The sequence below is a fragment of the Desmodus rotundus genome, chromosome 2 (genome assembly GCF_022682495.2).
Source record: "Desmodus rotundus isolate HL8 chromosome 2, HLdesRot8A.1, whole genome shotgun sequence".
Lineage (NCBI taxonomy): Eukaryota > Metazoa > Chordata > Mammalia > Chiroptera > Phyllostomidae > Desmodus > Desmodus rotundus.
Genome location: NC_071388.1, coordinates 111,859,249 through 111,875,225, shown reverse-complemented (window position 1 = coordinate 111,875,225; position 15,977 = coordinate 111,859,249). Strand labels below are relative to the sequence as shown.

Sequence of the window (15,977 nt, the reverse complement as noted above, 5' to 3'; positions counted from 1 at the left end):
GCTCATTATTTCCTGATCAAGAAGAAAATAGAGCTATTTTTATCTAGTGCCATTTATTTTTCAAAAGAAGGGCACTAAAAGTGACCTAACACAAAGTTCTTTGACTGCCTACCAAAACTGTATACATCAGCAAATTAGAGACCCACATTTCATGGCAACTCTGAGTGGTCATTTTAACTGTACTTTACACAGAAACTCAGCTGTTGAGAACTCATGAGCACACCAAGGTTTCTTATTCAAAACTGTAGTTTGGGTGCCCTTGTTTAGAAACAAGAAATTAGTCCTAAGTACAGAAACTTGAGCTAATGATAATCCTTATTTCTAATTCCATTTTCATCATTTCTCCCTTCTCTCCCTCCCACCTGTTATTCTTTTTTATATCACCCCATTTCCACCTCCATTCCCTAAGTTATCATTCAAATGTGATCAGTGTATATATTTTTGTTATATATAGACAGGCGAGGTGATTTTTTCACTATGTGTGAATATTATTTTAAATATTTTTGTAATAGAACTTCATTATGCAGAATGGACAAAACTATAGTCCAGGCCAAATCCAGTCAAATGCCTGTTTGATAAATGGCATTTTACTAACTTGCAGGCCCATCGTTTCCTCTGAGTCAAGTTCATGGGGCAGCTCAGTGCTACAGTGGGAGTGCAGAGCAGTGGAGAGAGAGACCCTCTTGCTCACACAGCAGACCTTATTTACTTTCAGATCCTTTAGAGACAGATTTGCAGACCCCAGACTTAAAGTGATCACTGATCATGTGTTACCCATCTTGGCTCCCAGAGAGGGGTGCTGGATTTTCCACGTTTCCTAATGCCCTGAAAAAGCAAATGCTCACCAAAATGAGCATTTTGGGGAACATCCCTCAAGGGACTTGTGGGACACTCCTTCCAGGACAGATGCTCAGGAACAGAGTGTGGGTTCACACCATCCCACATTGCCACGGCCACTCATCCACCCCACATCTGGGCCTTGCCCAGTTGTGTGCTTCTAGCCAGAATGATAGATAAGTGACATCTTATTGATTACATTTGCATTATTGACTTGTAAAAACACTGAGCTTCTGTTCAGATACTTTTTATGTTTTTGAGTTATTTCTTCTGAAAGTAGCAATGATCTATATTTGGCCTATTTCCATTGAAGTGGTTGTCTTTTTAATCATTATTTTTAGTGTGCAAGATTCCTTAGATGTTGTAACAACAATCTCTTACTGAATTGGTATACTTCAAATTTGAACTTCTGCTTTGTTATCATTCATTTGTTAATTTTGCCCATTGTGTCCAATGTTGAAAAGAAATCCTTTCTTGGAAAATTGATTTTGAATCAATTGAGGTATCATTATTTTTATAATATTATTGTATTATATGTTACATATAATCATATACAATTATATTATATTTTATTATATTATGCACATAATACATAATGTTACATATTTATATTTTATATATTACTTTATCATTACATTATTGTTATACAGTTATAACTAAATTATTCTTTTTCATGTCTGTGTGTCTATGTGTTAGCAGTATTAACTAAATTATTCTAAGTAAATCTTTTTATAGATGTGCATTCATTTTCAATACTGTGCCAAGTGTTGGCAAGGCTCTGTAGTACAGGGGAGAGCAAAAATGGGGGAAGGGCTTGGAGGCAATTTGAAATGAAGAGATGTTGCAATAGCTGGGTCCTGGGTCCCATAAAGGAATCTGGACTTCCTTGCAGGTATGGGATAAGTGAGAAGGGGAGCCATGTGCCCTGTATAGACACTCATTATATAGCCAGAGAATGAGGGGCTAAGGTCGATTAGCCCTGGAACTGGAGGATGGTTTCTGCTGACCTACCCTTCTCTTGATTGTTGGAACTGAGGTGTGGCTGCCTATCTTGTCCCTCCCATCTTTATCTCTTCCTCCACACCTGCCCTTCTTTCCTAAGGTATGTATCAATAATCAGCTGAACAGCCAAAAACCCAGGTCTAAATCCAGAAGATTGGTTTAAAAATAAATGTTTCAAGTTTCATGAATAAGCTGTGGAATAAGAATAGGAATTATTGTAAAGTGTGGACCCCCACATGTCCAGTGACGTATTGTTTTTCAAGTGAAAGGGTGATAATTTGGTGTGTTTCTAAATCTTAACAAAGTGTTTGCTTTTCAAAACTCAGGTTACCAAAACTAGAACTTCAGAGTCATTTCTTTTTTCATGCCACATAAAATTACATTTATATTCATCCTTAAAACAGCCTGTTATTGAGAATTCTTCACTAAACAAATCTCTATTGAGGATCCACTGTGTGCTCTCATAGCCTGGGTGCTTGTGAGTGAAAGATAAAGATCCCTGCCCTGGCAATCCTAACTGTAGTACCATACACACAGGATGTTATACATAAGTAAACCATGTGTTATGGGTTGAATTGTGTCCCTTCAACAACAACAAAAACAATTTGTTTAAGTTCTAACCTCCAGTACATGTGTATGTAGACTTACTTGGAAATGAGGGTCTTTGCAGATTTGATTTAATCAGGTTAAAATGAGGTCATTACGGAGGGTGGAGTTTAATCCAATATGACTGGTGTCCTTATAAATGGAGGGTAATTTGTACAAACTGATACAGATACACATAAAAATGTCATGTGATGACACAGAGGAAAAATTGGCACATGAAGAGAGATGCAGAGATTGACTTAGGTTCGCACAAGCCAAAAAATGCCTGGAGCTGGCAGAAGCTAGGAAAAGATGAGAGAGTATTCTTTCCTAGAGACCTCAGAGAAAACATGACACCACTCATATCTTAGCTTCAAATATTAAGCTTCAGAATTGTAAGACAATAAATTTCTCTTGTTCTAAGCCACCTAATTTTCATTAATTTGTCATGGCAGCTTTAGGGAACTAATGCACCATGCACACTTGAAAATAATAAATACTACAAAACAAAGAAAAAACAGAGGGTGAGGAGCAGGAGTGTTTGGGTGAAGTAAGACATAAGATGCAACATTAAACAGGGTGATCAGAGCAGGACTCCTCGTGACCATTACATCTACCAGAAGTGAGGGTGGTTATAGGAGACCATTCTGCATGGCATGGGCCCAGCTCCCACTCAGAAAGGCCAGTGGAAAGCGGGGTCCGGCACACAGGACCCATGCCCATGGATAGGTTCTCCCACGGGGAATCAGGCCTGCATTATACCTAGACTGCTTTGAGACTTGTTTTTTTTTTAAAAAAACTCCCTCATCCTGAATTGAGGCAGCAAATGTTTACTGCATATCTTTAAAGTAACTTCCTAAAATCTATGCTAAACCTTCCAAGGGTGAGTGTAACCAGTTCAACCACCTTTCCCTTTACATTTCCAAATATCTTTCTTTTTTGATGTAATTAGCAACATCCTCTCTATTGTTTTCTGTAAAAGGTAACCACCTAAAGCAAAACTGTAAGTATTAAATGAGGGCTATCCTCAATATAATGTGCAGAAAAGCAATAAAAGCCTGTCAAGGCAAGGGTCGAGGCACTCTCCTCTTGAGAAAGTGGCCATGCCATCCCTTTTCCTCATCTCAGGCACAATGCCACGGACACTGCAGGCTGATGTGCACTTCAGCTGGTGCCAGGAACAGGGACCCAGGGCTACGAGCTGTTGTGTGGACAATACAGCAACTTGGTGGGAGTACACTCATCAGCCCAGGTAAGGCCCGACAAAACTGAATGCTTTTTGGTTAGGTCGTAGGGTGTGTTGGATTTCAGAGGAAAATGGTTTTCTTCCTAGGTTTTCCTCTCTTGTGACCGCTTTGCAACTGTACCTTCTTTAGTAAGCAGGAGTCTTGTTCTCTCTCCCAAGTATTTGCCACAATCTCACGGGCACGGGTTGAGTAGTTAAGAGCCACAGGGGTGCTCCCACTAGAAGTCACCTGTGACAGGATTAGCTGGACAAGGACTCGGTCAGAACACTAAGTTTCTCACCAGCCGCAAGCAAAAGTCCACGCAACGAGAGGCACACTCACAAGCCCAGCCCCAGTGGCACAGCCCCCAACTACGTCTAGGCTTGGGAGAAAGAGCAAAGACTTTCCCTCTAATGAGTTTTAAAAACAGCAACTAGTTACAGGGATATTTTAAAAGCATCTCAGCAATTTTTTTCTTTTAAGCCACCTCTTGAGGTCCTTTCAATTTTGCCTTTTCCCTCCATCTGCCTGCATAAGGAAAAGCGGAGAGTGAATGAGTGTTTCAAATTTGACTGGACTCTGAAGATGGCTGTCCAGAAGAATTTAGTGTTAGTCACAGGTTTTGTATGAGAGCCTTTTGACATTGGCCAAGCTCCGAAGACAAAAGGCACTTCCTCCCCTTGGCCTGAGAAATTGGGTGTTCCCACATGAGTAGGAACCTTGCAAGGGTGTCTGGGATCAATTCCCCAGACGTGCTGGGGCCTTATAGGGACCTCCAGCACTGTTTAATTTAACTTCTGGCTCTTCCGGGAAGTGCCATATAAAGGTTGGTCACCTAGTGCTATGAGCGCCCCCTCACAGTCTTAAATGCTGGGGGAGAACCCTAAACCCATAAACAGGGTGAGGGTACTTGGAAAGCCCAGTACCCCTCTCCCTGTTTTTCACTAACAGCACATTTCAACCCACCACACTATATCTCTCAATAGCTAACTAGTTAGGGATCAGCACAGGTGGCAGAATCTGACAAGACAACAGTCGGAAGAAAAAAGGAGCCCTTTAATAGCAAGAATGGGCTCTGATTTATCTAAAGAACAGGAATTTTATCCAGTGTTACAGCAGCTCCTCCAGGGAGTGGGTTCCAAGGTGAAGGAACAGCATCTCATTCAGCTTTTACAATCTATAAAGGAATATTACCCTACTTTTCCTGGTGAGGGAACCTTAGATGTAAAGGTTTGGGAAGATGTAGGCAATAGGTTAAGACCTTTACAGGACAGTGGTGTTTCTATCGGAACTCAAAACTTAATAACTTGGGGGCTAGTTAGGACTGCTCTCCTGCCCATATGGGCTTGGAGACTGGAACTAGTCACAGAGGATAAAGAGTCTAGTTCAGAGGAGGAAGTCATATGTAATATAGTAGAAGAACCAGCTATGAAAGTTCTGCCTACAGCCCGCCAGAGGACCTGCTTCCCAGCGGTCACTCCTTACTTCAACCCTGGGAGTGTCCCTCCTCACAGGATGACTCACCGCCAAGAGAGCCAGAAACTTCAGACAGGTATCCTGTTAGGGCCATGCGACAGTGCCTTCGGCAGGCAGCAGAGGCTGGGGATTTAGATGCCCTTTCAGCCTCCCCCGTTATAGTCAAGGGTCAAAGAAATGTCCATGAACCCCTTCCTTTTTCCCTTTACAAGGATCTACAAAAGAGTATTAGAGAAAATGGGCTTCAGTCTCCTTATACTAATGGGCTATTTCAAGCCATCACTGACAGCTATAGAATGGCCCCTTGTGACTGGATTGCTCTGGCCAGGACAGTCTTAACCCCAGCTCAGTTCATGGTCTGGCATTCAGAGTACTCTCGAGAGCCATCCACCAAGCGGCTGAGAATGCACAAATGAATAATCCTGTCACCCTCCAGGTGTTGCTTGGGTCCCGTGATTTTGCCACGGCTGCGGATCAGGCCAGGCTTGATCCTCATGCTTTTAGTCAAAGTGCTCAGATTGCTCTCAGAGCCATGAAGGCTGTGCCTGATTCTCAGGCCAGGGAAATTTCTGCCTTTACCAATATCCATCAGGGTGCTGCTGAAGTATATATTGACTTTATTGATTGCCTCCGAGAAGCTATTGAAAGGCAAATAGATAATGGCAGAGCAGCCAAATCTCTTTTGTGGCAGCTAGCTTATGAAACTGCTAACAAAGACTGAAGGACCATTGTAGGACCCCTGCAAACTACCACAGAAGACATCAGTGAGCCTATCAAGGCTTGCCAAGATGTCGGCACAGAGCAGCATAAGGCTTTTCTCTTAGCTGCTGCAATTAAGGGAGATCCCAGATGTTACAACTGTGGAAAGCCCGGTCACCTGCGCAAGGACTGTTTGTCCATACCGGAAGGGGGAAAGGGTAATTACAAGCTTCCCCTAAAGGATTGTCCATGCCGTGGCAGACATTGGGCAAAAGAATGCCGCTCTAAATTGGACAAAAAAGGCCAACCTATTCAGGGAAACTTCTGAGGGGGTACCCCCAACCCCAGTCAGAGCTTTCAGAGCAGCAATCAACATTATGGAATGCAGGGTAAGGCACAGTTTCCGACCTTTGTTCAGCTACCTGAGGAAGTGCAGGGCTGGACTTGGTCACCACCAACGAGCTCATCTTAAAGGAACAGGATCAAGTAATTATGGCTCCCACCAGTGTCTGGGGACCTTTACCACCAGAAACGGTCGGTTTAATCTTAGAGAGATCCAGTATTACTACTAAAGGCATTTTTGTTCAGCCAGGGGTCATTGACTCAGACTATCAAGGGGAAATTGAAATCATGCTTAAACCTTCTGGTTATCATATTATTCCTGGCCAGACACCTATTATCCAGCTGCTCCTACTCCCCTACATAATCTCAAAGAATCAAAATACAGTGAGGGGAGAAGGAGGCTTTGGTAGTACAGACAATCAATCAGCTTTTTGGACAGGATAAATCAAATTAATTAAAGCAATCTTACAAATAAAGATAAAGGATAAGACCTTTCATGGCCTCATAGACACAGGAACAGACATCTCTGTTATCTCAAATCAGTTTTGGCCTCCTGAGTGGCCTCTAACAGACAGCAGAACACCTGTGACAGGTTTTGGTGGAGTTTCTCAACCACAAGTCAGTGTATGGTGTCTTAAATGTCACAGACCAGAAGGACAGGTAGGGAGAATTCGACCATATATCTTGCCTATGCCCCTTAATATTTGGTGCTGTGATTTCCTCAGTCAGTGGGGGATGCGAATTTCTCTGCTGCATTTTCCCTAATGGCCACTGCTCTTATAACTCCCCTATTGCTTACCTGGCTCTCCACTATGCCAGTATGGGTTGATAGGTGGCCACTTAAAGGAGAGAAACATGAATAGACCTGCCTTTTAGTTAAACAACAATTAGAAGCAGGTGATATTGAACCCTCTAACAGCCGTTGGAATACACCTATTTTTGTTGTAGCAAAGAAATCAGGCAAATGGAGGCTTATTCATAATCTAAGAAAAATCAATGAATCCCTCCAACCCATAGGCCCCCTACAGCCGGGAGTCCCCAATCCAGCTTGCATTCCAAAGGATTGGCCACTTTTAGTTATTGACCTAAAGGATTGTTTCTTTACAATCCCTTTAGTAGAAAATGATCAGGAGCGTTTTGCATTCCATTCCCCCCCCATTAACAATTCTCAGCCTTTACAGCAGTTTCAATGGAGAGTTTTGCCTCAGGGAATGCTTCACACCCCAACTATCTGCCAGCATTTCCTTCATACAGCTATCCAGCCAGTAAGAGATCAGTTTTCTAATTCAATTATCTATCATTGTATGGATGACATCCTGATCACAGCTCCTTCACAAGATATTTTAGCAAAAACTGCTTTCTTTCTTAAAAATTCTGTAGCCTCCGCTTGGCTAGTAACTGCTCCAGAAAAAATCCACCATTCAGAACCTTGGAAATAGTTAGGCTATATCATTTTTAATAGGACAATTAGGCCTCAAGTCCTTCAAATTAATCCACCCAAGGATTTAACTCTTAATAGCCTCTCACAACTCCTGGGAACAATCAACTGGGTGTGAGCCAGCCTTGGAATACCTACCCAACAATTAACTCATTTATTTAATGCCCTTAAAGGGGACCCAGATCTTAATTCCCTCAGAAAACTGTCCTCCAAGGCCCTGCAAGAATTAAATATACTAAATCAACATATTCAGCAGCAAGAACTAACTAGAATTAATTCACAATGTCCTGCCTGGCTTTTCTGTTTCCCAACCTTAGGCACCCCAACATGTCGTATAGGACAGCTATCACTCCACTTAGCTATGATAGAATGGCTTTTTCTGTCTCTTCAACCACAACGTACTATTACCACCTATATAACTGCATTGTGCCATCTTATTACAAAAGGACATGAGTGAACACAGCAGTTATTTGGATAGATCCTACCTTTGTTCCCGTCCCCTTAACTCAAGTTTATTTACAACAATTGGCAGCTCAATCTTTAGAATTTCAATGTGCCATAGATGATTTCGTAAGAGGACTAGAAATTAACCTGCCCTCAGATAAATTGCTTCAAAACATTCCATTCCTTCAAATAAGGCTAGCAGAAAAGGTCCACCCAACTCCAATAACCGGGGTGTGAACTGTGTTTCTTAATAGGTCCAGAAAAACCAGATGGGCTGCCATTACCTGGCAAGAGGACAAAAACTGGAGAAGTTTTGTATCCTTGGGACATTCCTCTACTCAAAGAGCCAAGCTTTTCACTGCAAACATGGCCCTGAGGCAATGGCTTCAGGAACCTTTGAATATAGTCTGTGACTCAGGATATACTGTTTCTACTATTCTGCATCTAGATCAGGCATTAATTAAACTTCTATTGACCCAAATCTACTTAACCTATCTTTGACCCTACAGTCCCTCCTTGACAAGTGAGAACACTCCCTCTTCATTACTCATATTTGATCCCACTCAGGTTTGCCTGGCCACCTGGTGGGTGGTAAAAATAAGGCAGATGCCTTAGTCAGTGTACTTACTGCCTTCCAGCAGGCAACAGCTTCTCATCAATTTTTTCATCAAAATAGCCAGGCACTACAAAAACAATTTGACATTCCTTGCTCCCAAGCTAAGCAAATTATTAAAGAATGTCCTGATTGCCAAACCCTTAGCAAGGTACCCCCATCTATAGGAGTTAATCCTCGAGGACTAGGTTCTCAAATAATTTGGCAAACAGATGTTACTCATTATGTTTCCCTTTGGAAGATTCAAATGTGTTGATACTTACTTTGGTGCCCTACATGCATCTGCTTTAACAGGAGAATCTGCTAAAAATATACAAGCCCATTGGCTTGAGGCCTTTAGTCATTTAGGATGGCCTCAGAAAATTAAAACTGATAATGACCCTGGATACCTTGCCCAATCTACTCAGGTTTTTCTTCAGCGTTGGAATATCCAGCATAAAACAGGAATACTTTACAATGCAACCAGCCAGGCAGTTGTAGAACGGACTCATCATACTTTTAAAAATCTTCTTAAAAAACCAAAAAGGGAGAGTCATGAGTCCTCCCTCCAAAATTTGATTATGTTAGCCATGTTTACATATACTTTTCTAAATTGTGATGAATCACTTTGTACTCCAACTGAAAAACATTTTCAGAAGAAAGAGCCAAAGTGATCTTATCCTCAGGTTTCATATAGAGATCCGCTGGGAGATGGCTCTTGGCAGGGCCCTGTAGATCTCTTAACATGGGGAAGAGGTTATGCATGTGTTTCCACTCCTACAGGTCCTGTCTGGCTACCAGCCAAAAGAATAAACCTTATCATGAGTGAAATAGACACCAAGCTCCGCTACCTGGAGGCGAGAACTGAACAACTGACAGACCAGATAGCTCAGCTGACCCTGAACAACCAGAAGGAAAACAGACACCCACACCGTCACTCATGGTCCTGGGTCTGCCAACGGAAGAGGATGGGGCCTGCTCCAATAATGGGGCCGAGGCTCAAGCACCTCCTTGCAGAGGGCAACAACCCCTCAGTGCCCCATAATGTTCCCTTTAGGCGTGTCCCCACCACATGGGGGGACATCAAGGCTGTCAATGTTCCAGCAAAGGCCTTACCGAACAAAAAAGTGTTCCAGACCCTCCACGATAATCTACAATGGCTGAACCCTAAAAACTGGTTCAATGGACTGAATTTATGAGTTCGGGTCATGGCAACCCTTGAATGCTTCCTTGTCTTAATCATTATTTGTGCTTTACAATATATATGGAGTTTGTTTGCTCAAGATTCGGGAACAGCAAATAGTAGGTTTCACAGGCATAACAACTACAATTGCGTTCACAGGCAAAAAAGGGAAGATGTTGGGAACTGCCCTGCCTGGTTTCAGAAGCTGTAACCTCCCATGGCTAAGGCTAAGTGAGTGACCTTGGGACCCTAAGCCACTGAGGAGACAAAGCTTATCTCCCTGACAGGAGCATTGCCTCTGTCCACTTTACCTCATCTTGCCTGACCCCCAGTGCATGATCGGTTAGCCACTGATGGCTAAGATTACTCAAGAGAGGGATGACCTAAGGCTGGCAGATCAAGAGGGGGTCCTCAGGGAAGGACTTGGGGGGCTATGGAGAAAGGAGGTGATAGACTCGTGCCCCTTGGCTTTGACATACCTGAGTCCTCATTCTGTCTGCAAGAAGTCTCCTAATCTCTTTGCTACCTTACTTCCCCCACTAGACCTAAGCCTGAAACAATGCCAGAGGTGGGTGCAGCCTTGTGCTGGAAAGGGTGGGTGACCCAGGGAGATCAGGCCTAAGAAATAATACATAAAATCCTGTGAAGTCTGCTTTGCTAATACCCTCAATTTAAATGATAAGGGTCCAAGCCTGAAATGAGCTTGTTTCCCCAAAATTTATGGCCCCTTAGCCATCTCACCCTGACTCTAAATAAGGCCTCATAGTTCTCTGAGTGTTATCAATTATTTGATCATTACTGCCTGACAGTGATTGATGGGCTTAATCTGAGAATGTGGGTCTTTGGAGCCACTGGTTACTTACTGATTATAATAATGCTCTGTGTACTTTGACACATTTGCAAATTATTTTCCCAGGGTTGTGTGAGAGACCAGGAAGTAGCAAGCTTTGTGGGATCTACAGTAGTCCTAACTGAAAACAAGGGGGAAATATAGGAGACCCTTCTGCGTGGCGTGGGCCCAGCTCCCACTCAGAAAGGCCAGTGGAAAGCGGGATCCAGAACACAGAACCACACCCATGGATAGGTTCTCCTGTGGGGAATCAGGCCTGCATTGTACCTAGGCTGCTTTGAGAAGTGCTTTTTTAAAAAACTCCCTCATCCTGAATTGAGGCAGCAAAAGCTTACTGCGTATCTTTAAAGTAACTTCCTAAAATCTATGCTGAAACTTCCAAGGACAAGTGTAACCACTTCAAGCACCTTTCCCTTTACATTTGCAAATATCCTTCTTTTTTGATGTAATTAGCAACATCCTCTCTTTTGTTTTCTGTAAAAGGTAACCACCTAAAGCAAAACTGTGCATAGTAAATGAGGGCCATCCTCAATGTAATGTGCCCAGAAAAACAATAAAAGCCTGTCAAGGGATAGACCAATGGAATAGAACAGAGAGCCCAGAAATAAACCCAAGTCTCTATGGTCAATTAATTTTCGACAAAGGGGGCAGCAGTATAAAATGGAGCAAAAATAGCCCCTTCGAAAAATGGTCTTGGAAGATCTGGACAGCTACATGAAAAAAAAAAATGAAACTCGAGCACCAATTTACACCATACACAAAAATAAATTCAAGGTGGATAAAAGACTTAAATATAAGTTGTGACACCATTAAAGCCATAGAGGAGAACATAGGCAGGAAAAACTCAGGTAACTCAAACAGCAGTATTTTCACTGATATGTCCCCTAGAGCAAGGGACATAAAGGAAAGAATAAACAAATGGGACCTCATCAAAATAAAATGCTTCTGCATTTTATTGGTGAAAAACCAATCCAAAAGAACCTATACACCCCAAAGAAAACAATATTAAAATAAAAAGAGAAGCAAGCATATGGGAAAACATATATTCCAATGATACCTCAGACAAAGGTTTAATCTCCAAAATATATAAAGAATTCACACAACTCCACTTTAAGAAGACAAACAACTCAAATAAAAAATGGGCAAAGGACTTGAACAGACACTTCTCCAAGGAGGACATACAGGGGTTCCAGAGACATATGAAAAGATCCTCAGTATCACTAGCTATCAGAGAGATGCAAATTAAAACCACAATGAGATACCACCTCACAGCAGTCAGAATAGCTATCATAACCAAAGCAACAAACAAGTGTTGGAAAGGATGCGGAGAAAAGGGAACCCTAGTGCACTGTTGACAGGATTGCAGACTGGTGCAACCACTATGGAAAACAGTATGGAATTTCCTCACAAAACTAAAAATGGAACTGCCTTTTGACCCAGCAATTCCGCTGCTGGGATTATACCCTAAGAACCCTGAAACACCAATCCACAAGAACCTATGCACCCCAATGTTTATAGCAGCACAATTTACAATAGCCAAGTACTGGAAGCAACCGAAGTGCCCATCAGCAAATGAGTGGATCAAAAAACTATGGTATATTTACACAATAGAATTCTATGCAACAGAAAGAAGAAGGAGCTTATACCCTTCGCAAAAGCATGGATGGAACTGGAGAGCATTTGTCTAAGTGAAATAAGCCAGATGGTGAGGGACAAATACCATATGGTCTCACCTTTAACAGGAACCTAATCTACAAAACGAACAAGCAAGCAAAATATAACCAAAGACACTGAACTTGATAAAATGATGACAGTGACCAGGGGGAAGAGGGGAGGGAATTTCAGGGGAAAATGATGAAGCCCTGTGGGACAGCCACTGTGGGCAGAGGTCAGCTTTGATGGAGTGCAGGGACAGATGAGGAGTCAGGGCTGCAAAGGGAAGCTGAAGGTGAAGGAGAGAGCAAAGGGGAAGCCTTTTCTAAAGCCAATCAGCTAACTACAGTAGCAGGAGCAAGAAGGCCATGTGCACCAAACATTCTGACCTCATTCTCCCCAGGATTGGTGTGTGCTCCTCATGTCTCCCATGGAGAGAAGCCACCAGCACACAGAGAGAAAGTAAACCAGCTGTGGAAGCTCAGGCTCTAAGGGAGTAGAGGAAGGGTGAAGAGTGGATCTGCAAGGCCAATAGAAAGTGTCCCACTCGAATGCAGACTGGTGAAGCCACTGTGGAAAACAGTATGGAAGTTCCTCAGAAAAGTAAAAATGGAACTGCCCTTTGACCCAGCAATTCTGCTGCTGGGATTATACCCTAAGAACCATGAAACACCAATCCAAAAGAACCTGTGCACCCCAATGTTCATAGCAGCACAATTTACAATAGCCAAGTACTGGAAGCCATCTAAGTGCCCATCAGCAAACGAGTGGATTCAAAAACTATGGTATATACTAGAGTTGGGAAGATGGCGGCAACATAGGTGGGAGCGGAGTCCACTTCCCCTCAACGCAAGGGAAATACCTAGCTGATCTGAGGAGCAGAGCAAACAGCCAACAGTTTTCCAGCATATATGAAGATCAGAGACCAAAGAAAGAGGACATTGAAAGATCTGACGGTGAGACAACAAAACCTGGAGTGCTGAAAAGACTAGAGTTAGACCGTGTTAAACCCATAAACGTCAGCTCAAGACCAGTGAGCACAGGAGATTAAGGACACAGCACCACCGAATCCCATTGGCATTCTACCATAGAAGTGCATAGCATAAACCCAGGGAGTCAGAATAGAGCAAAATAAGAAGCAGAGGCCAACAAGAAGAGTCTCACAAACAATGGGAAGACAAAGAAACAATTCCCAAATGAAAGGAAAGGAGGAAGTCTCAGAAAGAATGCTAACTGAAAAAGAGGCAAGTCAACTATCAGATACTGAGTTCAAAGCAATGGTCATCAGGAAGCTCACTGAGCTCTCAGAGCTCAAAGAGAACTACCAGAAACTACAAGGAAACTACAATGAACTCACTGCAAACTATATCAACATGAAAAAGGAAATAAAAAATATCAACAAGAGCCAAGAGGAAATGAAGAATACAATTTCTAAATTGAAGAACACAGTAGAAGGAATGAAAAGCAGATTTGATGAAGCAGAGGATCGGATCAGCGAGCTGGAGGACAAAGTAGAAAAAAACACCCAGAAAGAGCAAGAAAAGGAAAAGAGGCTCAGAAAGAATGAAGAGGGACTAAGGGAAAGGCAGAACAACATGAAACGTAACAATATCCGTATAATAGGAATACCAGAAGGAGAAGAAGAAGAGCAAGGGATAGAAAACCTGTTTGAAAAAGTAATGATGGAAAATTTCCCTAATCTGAGGAGAGAAAAAGTCACCCAAATACAGGAATCACAGAGTCCCAAGCAAGAGGAGCCCAAAGAGGCCCACTGCAAGACACATCATAATTAAAATGGCAAAATTCCAAGACAAAGAGAGGATCTTAAAGGCAGCAAGGGAGAAAAAAGAAGTAACATACAAGGGAGCCCCAATAAGGTTAGCAACTGACTTCTCAATGGAAACGCTCCAAGCCAGAAGAGAATGGCAAAAAATATTCCAAGTAATGAGAACCAGAGGCCTGCAACCAAGACTACTTTACCCAGCAAGGCTCTCAATTAAGATAGAAGGCCAAATAAAGAGTTTCCCAGACAAAAGAAGTCTAAAAGAATACAGCTCCACCAAACCAGCTCTGCAAGAGATGCTAAAGGGACTGCTTTAAGGAAAGAAAGGAAAAGAGAAAGACAGAGGAACACAGGTAGGAAAAAATGGCAATGAATAACTACCTATCGATAATACCTTAAACATAAGTGGATTAAAGGCTCCAATCAAAAGACATAGAATAGCTGAATGGATAAGAAAACATGACCCACACATATGCTGCCTACAAGAGACCCATCTCAGGACAAAAGACTTACACAGACTGAAAGTGAAGGGCTGGAAACAAATTTTCCAAGCAAACGGACAGGAAAAAAAAGCAGGGGTAGCAATACTCATATCAGACAAAATAGACTTCCAAAGAAGGGCCATAAAGAGAGACCCAAAAGGTCACTTCATAATACTCAAAGGAAGAATCCACCAAGAAGACATAAACATTGTCAATATATATGCACCCAACATAGGAGCACCCAAATACATAAAGAAAATCTTGGAGGATCTCAAGAAAGATATTGACAGCAACACAATTATAGTAGGGGACTTTAACACCCCACTATCAAAAATGGACAGGTCTTCCAAACAAAAGATCAACAAAGATATTGTGTCACTTAACAATACCCTAGAGGAAATGGACTTAACTGATATATACAGAGCTTTTCATCCCAGAGATGCAAAATACACATTCTTTTCAAGTGTCCATGGAACTTTTTCAAAGATAGACCACATGATAGGACACAAAGCAAGCCTCAACAAGTTCAAGAAAATTGAAATCATATCAAGCATTTTCTCTGACCACAAGGGACTGAAACTAGAAACCAACCACAAAGGAAGAAACCCAAAACACTCAAAATCATGGAGACTGAATAGCATGCTATTAAACAATGAATGGGTCAAGAACGAGATTACAGAAGAAATCAAAAACTTCCTGGAAACAAATGAAAACGAACACACAACAACCCAAAACCTATGGGACACAGCAAAGGCAGTCCTGAGAGGGAAGTTCATAGCAATACAGGCCTACCTTAAGAAGATAGAAATAGTTCAAACAAACAACCTAACCCTACGCCTACAAGAACTCGAGGAACAACAACAAAGACAGCCCAGAGCAAGCAGAAGGAAGGAAATAATCAAGATCAGAGCAGAACTAAATGACATAGAGACTAAAAGCACAATCCTAAGGATCAATGAATCCAGGAGCTGGTTTTTGAAAAGATAAACAAAATCGACAAGCCTTTAAGTAGGCTCATCAAGAAGAAAAGAGGGAGGACCCAAATAAACAGAATTAGAAATGAAAGAGGAGAGATTACAACTGATACCACAGAAATACAAAGGATTGTAAGAAATTACTATGAAGAACTGTATGCTAAGAAATTTGAAAACCTAGATGAAATGGACACATTTCTAGAAAAATATAATCTTCCAAAACTGAATGAAGAAGAAGCAGAAAACCTGAACAGACCAATAATAGCAAAGGAAATTGAAGCAGTCATCAAAAAACTCCCATCACACAAAAGCCCTGGACCAGATGGTTTCACAGGAGATTTTTACAAAGCATTTAAGGAAGAGCTAACCCCTATCCTTCAAAGACTATTCGAAAAAATCCAAACAGATGGA

The 15,977-nt window shown here is 42.0% G+C and overlaps 1 protein-coding gene across 3 annotated transcripts in view; it reads right to left on the bottom strand.

Moving 5' to 3' along the window:
* CNTNAP5 (contactin associated protein family member 5) overlaps nucleotides 1-15,977 on the bottom strand; it is a 981,662-nt gene that overhangs the window by 791,922 nt on the left and 173,763 nt on the right. The window lies entirely within an intron of this gene.